The sequence below is a fragment of the Grus americana genome, chromosome 7, assembly GCF_028858705.1.
Source record: "Grus americana isolate bGruAme1 chromosome 7, bGruAme1.mat, whole genome shotgun sequence".
Taxonomy (NCBI): domain Eukaryota; kingdom Metazoa; phylum Chordata; class Aves; order Gruiformes; family Gruidae; genus Grus; species Grus americana.
Window position 1 is genome coordinate 35,594,696 of NC_072858.1, and position 6,000 is coordinate 35,600,695.

Genomic DNA, 6,000 nt, shown 5'->3' on the forward strand with positions numbered 1-6,000 from the left:
CATTCCATTAGAATGTACAAAACTAGGAGGATTTATACTCAGCAGTCTAATAAGGTAAAGCTTTAACATCTGAGTGCAGTGAATAAATGCTTTAATTAAAATTAATAAGAAGCAAGTCCTTCTCTGGTATGTTGCATATTTTATATTGTCAGAGTTTCAGATGTACTTAAGATACTCGGATATTTGTTCAAAGAGCGACAGTCCTTGCCCAAAGCGCATATTTGACTGGGTAGAGGAGAAAAATAATGCTTTTGTTGTGTAATGTCACTGGTGAGAAGTATGTCCTAGTTCTGACAGAAGTGGTACATTTCAGAACCCTATAGCATTAGATGCGCTTTTTTAATTTAAACTTTACACTAGGAGCCAGAACAAAAAAAATATTTTGAAACAACCCAAATGCTCAAAACAAAGCAAAGTCTGTGTTATTGAAAATAAAGAAAGTCTTGTTTTTATTAGTCATGAATTCAATTTAATTTATATACATTTCTATTATTTTGTTTGGAAAGCGTTACCTCAGAAGAGATTGAGAGCCGGAAGCAAAGCAAGAGCAAGCAATGGCTGGAAGCAATGGGCCCAATCCAGAAAACACTAAATCCTAGAGTGAACAATGGGAAGGCTATTAGATGGCTCTGTCTTGTCTTAGGGCAAGATTCATAGTCCTAGGTGAGAAATAAAGATTCAGAGGTAATACTTAAGAAGTCCAAGTTAAAGGCCACCAGAAAAAAAGACATGGAGGGGAGGCAGTTACTGGCTATAGCTGAAGAGTTTTTGACAGAGGAGCCTATAGCGAGATAGTTTCTCTATCAGTTTCACTGTCCTGAAGGGTGATCTGAGTAGCGTGTCTGTGCTGGAAGGGGCAGGGAAAGACTGCAAATATAAGTGAGGTAAATTTTTTTCTTTAATCCTTTTTCTGTGTGCTGTATGTCTTTCGGGGGAATAATGCTTTGCTGTTTGCTGGGTTTGGGCTGCAGTAGTCCAGTGTTGTGACATGATCCTGTGGAAAACCTCTGGTAAAATCAAGTGCCTCAGTGGTAACCACTGAAGATTTAGGGAGGGTGCAGAGTCCCTCTTGAAGAGCAATGACAGTGAATAGTTCCAGGTAGAGAGAGAAAGAGAAGACAAATCTGTTTCCAAAAGGTTGTATGTAAGAGAAAAAAAATGTATATAGCACTACTAGTGGAACATCAAAAACCCATAGCTTTAGATTTGATGTTCTATATTGTAACCAGTGCCATCAATGCCATTATTGCTTGGCTGGGAGATGTATAGTCAAACCGAGGAAGTTTATAGGTTACTACAGGTTAGAAAAAGACTACACAATATCTCCTTTAATATAAATTATAAAAGAGTGTTTATGTTTTCTGTGGAATATATGATGATGAAATGTGATGCACGCGACACTGTATTCTAGGAAGGGCCTTGTTCATGATTTTAGCGCTCTGTGGGATGGCGGCCATTTTGTTTTCTGAGTTCTAGGAAGGGCCTTGTTCATGATTTTAGTGCTCTGTGGGATGGCGGCCATTTTGTTTTCTGAGTTTCTAAGGTGTTCATAATACACAAATATTTTGTGCTACATCCCAATGATCTTTCTTGCCTTTTTTCAGTTTCCTTCAAGCTAAAATAAATCACTGTAGACTAAAGATGGTTTCTCATTGCTTATGGCATTCACAGCTTGAAGAGAAACTTCTTAATAATCCTGTTGTTTTTGACATTACTGTTCACAGTACTGAGTAGGGAAAAGGAATATAAAAAAGAAAACAACTATAACTTCCTAAGTGTCTGGAAAGATTTTTGAGTTTTGGGGGGGTTTTTTGGCTTTTTATTCTTGAATGCTCAAGCCAGTATTAGTTGACTAAGACTTTGTCTGACACGTGTCAGTGGAGTCATGGAGAACAATCATCTATCTGGCTGGTTTTTTTCTTGGTCTGAATTTCAGGTGTGCGTCTGGTTGGCTGGAGTAAGGTTCCTGTACGTTAGCTTTTTGTAACCTGTCAGAATAGGAAGATCAAGCCTTGTTAGAGCCAGACACTTCCACTTGACTTGGATGCATTTCACTTGAGCTCTGAGAGGCATTTGGAGAAATCTAGTTTTGATTTGAAAAAGCTGCTTCTTCTAACTTTTGTATAGAGCTCCACCTGACGAGCAGTGGCACTGTACATTTCTTACCTTCAAAAATCCATTGGGAACACTATAATTTTGATTTTATATCTGTCTTGACATAGGTATCTCCCAGTTTTGCCAGGGGAAATATATTTATTTCATGATTAATGTCAAAGTTTCCTCATGTGTTACCTGCCTGAGGCTGACATGGTATTATTCTTGGGCAGAGGCCTACATGCTAAGGCTTGTAGGACTAGTCTCTGGAGTTTCTTGACTTAGTGCCTGAAAATTGATTTACCCTGTGGTATTAGCTGCCTCTCATAGCATGTCAGCTTTGTCTTAAAAACCAGAAAAGATCAGACTCAGGAGCAATAGCAGTAGTAAAAGCACTGCCTGTTGCTGTTATCAAGGGGCAACTGACAGAGGGTCAAGACAAGGTCCTGTAACTTTCTTACTGTAAGGAACTATTAAAAGCAGCTACTCATAAAGCTTTAATTAACTTTGCAAACTGAACAAGCTATTCCCAACCTTCAGTTATTCCAGGTAGATGCCTCTTAAGGTCTGTTGAAGATCTTGTTAAATATGAAATATTTGACAGAACAGCAAACAAAAATGCCTGTGAGGTTTGGGCAGTCACCTAGGAGTGGGACCCATGTAGTTCACATTGGGCTTTTTGTCAGTATTTGTTCATGTATTCACAGTGAATAGAAGTCAGCCCTTCTCTGGCAGACTGAAGCTGGCAAATTGCTGGCCCATGGCAGCATTCATCTAAGACCTAACGTAGGTTCCAGTTGGACAATTTCCATATGCAGTTCTCACTATTTTACAAAGCTGGTCCAGTGGCCTAAGTGCTTTCTTAACTTGTCTCTGAGTACGCTGTTACCTTCGTGTTAACGTGCGTCAGGCAAGCAGGTTTAATTTTTTATGTTTATGCATTTTGACTGTTCAAAAAAAAAAAATCAATTTTAACTGTTCCCTTTAGTTGTTATTTAGTTGTTGTCATTCCCCTTCCTCCTGAAAGAGCAATTAAGCTAAGCCTAACTGCTTCAGATTTGATGTGTCTAAGAGCAGACACGTGCCAGTCATTACAGCTCGCTTGACACAGGGTAACTTTTTGCGGCAGGGTATCCTGGCCATTTTTTTGAGTTTTCCCTGCCCGTAAGATTATTATAGGTCTTATTGCTCACTGAGCAATGAACAGTTCAGAGGAAGAAGGAATATCCACATTTGTGTTAAGCAGTGGCTGATTGCTTCCTCAAACACAAGATCACACACATTTTATAAGTGTGAGTGCAATCACTGAAATGTATAATCCATTTTTAATCTCTTACTCTTCTCCTGCAATGAATCGTCTTGGTTAATTTCATGTTGTATTAAAATATCCTGTTAATCAATTGTTAATGTCTTTAAATGTAGCCTTGTGATTTCATTAACTGTATCTTCTTTCTATTATGAGAGAGCACGTGATCTACCCTGTCTATACACTTCATTGTTTTGGGTTCTTCTAGCATATCCTAAATTAGTTAATCACTAATGTGCATTGCATCAGTCTTTTTAATTTTTGTTCACACGGAGAGCTCTGTTTCCCTAACAATGCTTATTGTATTCCTCTTAGACTTCTGCTGTTTCTGCTCTTGCCATTTCGGAAGAATACTTCTGGTTTTATAACATCGTTATAATTATCTCTGTATTCTGTTCTAGTCTCTAGCATTTGTCTGCATTCTGAATAGCTTTGCACATGCATCGTTGTTTTTGTAAGATTCTGTTATATTAATACAGTGCTGCAAGTAAACTATTTTGCTTCAGTTTTGGAGGGCAGTGGGTGTAGATGTGAATGCTGTCACAACACCAGTGATTGACTTCTGTATTTAGTCTCTGGTTTAGTCTCAAGTTTCCATAGTTACTCCATACATTATTTCATTGACTGGAATAGAAGCTGCACTGAGCCTTTTAATGGAATTATTAGTAAGGATAAAGTAGTTCATACAGGCAGCCTTGTTGAATTCATATTGTCTTGATTTATGATTAATAACCTAGTTTTAGTCATTTAGATGGATGTTTAAAAATATATGGAGGTATTGACAAAGTTCTGAAAAACAGTCCTCTACATTGATAGAGACTTCTGGAAATAATGAAATAGTAATTAGTTTAAAAATATGGTAAATAAGAGGATCAGTAGAAATTGCAGCAAAGTATTCTGTATTTCTTTTTTAGTCTGTGGAGTGTGTGGTGGTTCAGGCCAAAATACTACTATTATTTAAAGATACATGGACTTTAAAAAACACTGACCATATGACATTATATGATAAATTCAGTCTAAATTATCTAAATTATGAATATATTGGAATTATGACAGTCCTATGCCAATCCAATAAAAGACATTAATCAAGCACAGTGAAAGTTGTTTAAAAAAGTAGTTAAAACATGAAAATCTCTCTGACTGTGCTGAGGAGGATTGAAGAAGGCAGTGTGTTGTTATAATATGTAAATAAATATGCAATATGTTAAATATGTAAATAACAGTAATTATTTTGCTGCTGGATACTGCTTTTTTTGATTTTTCACTAAATTAACAAATTTTTATTATAAGTCAGTTACTGAATGTTTAGAATCAGTTCTTCTGTGGTTAAAGGCGGAGCGACATTGTCGTGCACAGGAGAGACGGTGCCATGGAGATCAAGGAGGGTGTACAATACTAGTGTAGCTTTTACTTGAGCTCCTGACAGCTGAGAGAGAAACTCATTGCACTTCAGCCCCATTGCTGAGTATTTTGTGTGGAACTGTGGTGTTTCACAGCATCGCTTGTGAGCCCCAAGTGATTGATTTTCACTCTTTTGGGGGAAGACATCCTCAAAGAGGAAGAACAACGGTGAAGTATCTCTGTGTCACAGCCCAACCTACTCCATTGCAGTTGTGTTTGCATGTCTGCAGCCAGACACTGTAATTTGAATTTTCATCCTTCTTTCACAGTATTTATGGTAGCTAACAGTAGTGTTGGGAAATTAGATGTCCTCTCTATAGACCCCTGGAACACACTGATAGGAATAACAGATTTAGGTCCCAGCCTTCTTTACCAGATGCCCACGCAACTTTGAGATCCTGGTTTCCTTTGACCCCAGTGGTTTTGCCTGCAATTGGAAACACGATTAGAAGTTATACTCGAGTGACACTGGAGAAAATGGGCTTTACTTGCAGTTTACTGTTTTCCCCTTCTTGTTACCTATTTCTGTCTTTCCCTCACAACCCATATATACTTTTTTTCAGACAACAATTTTTCTTCATTTTTTTCAGTTATTAGTGCGAACTCTTGTTTTTCTCTTACAGTTTTTCTGCACCATGTTCTGTACCACTTCACCAGCTGAATCTCTTGGACAGAGAAAGAATATGTTCCTGTGCCCCCTATAACGTGGCCTCGGGCAGCAGAAAGGTTCATACCTCCCATATGGAGCTTTATGACTCCAGGTGAGAAAGAAATAATTGAAGCAGATGAATTTTAAGAGAGAGCTGTTTATATGCAAATGTATTAGTGGAAGCCTATGATTGAAATGTCTCTGGGCTAAATTATGGAAAAAGTGTTTCTCAGTTAAAAATTCATCATAAAGAACATAAAATGAACTTTAAAATACAGTATGAAATAAGAACTGGTAAAATAAATCTCAAACTACTGTGAAGCACTTTGAAATATAACACTATATGGTTTTTCCTTACTATTATTTTTTCTGATTTTAATTATTTATTGATTTATATTATGAATTATCTTTTTGTTTTCAGGTCAGTTGGTTTTAGCATCTCCTTCTTTAGCTTTTGCACCAGGTCTTCTAGAGATGTTTTTTTTTTAATATCCTAAAACTCATAGGGTATTGCCATGTTTAATTACCAGGAGTTTCTACTGAATTGGCA

At 37.2% G+C, this 6,000-nt stretch overlaps 1 long non-coding RNA gene across 1 annotated transcript in view; it reads left to right on the plus strand.

Annotated features, from left to right (window-relative positions):
* The window catches only part of LOC129208898 (uncharacterized), a 48,981-nt gene extending 43,442 nt beyond the window's left edge, over window positions 1-5,539 (plus strand). The window contains exon 3 of the long non-coding RNA XR_008577907.1: window positions 5,425-5,539. This is a non-coding gene — a long non-coding RNA (uncharacterized LOC129208898). The remainder of the gene's footprint in view (window positions 1-5,424) is intronic.
* Window positions 5,540-6,000: the final 461 nt, after the last annotated feature.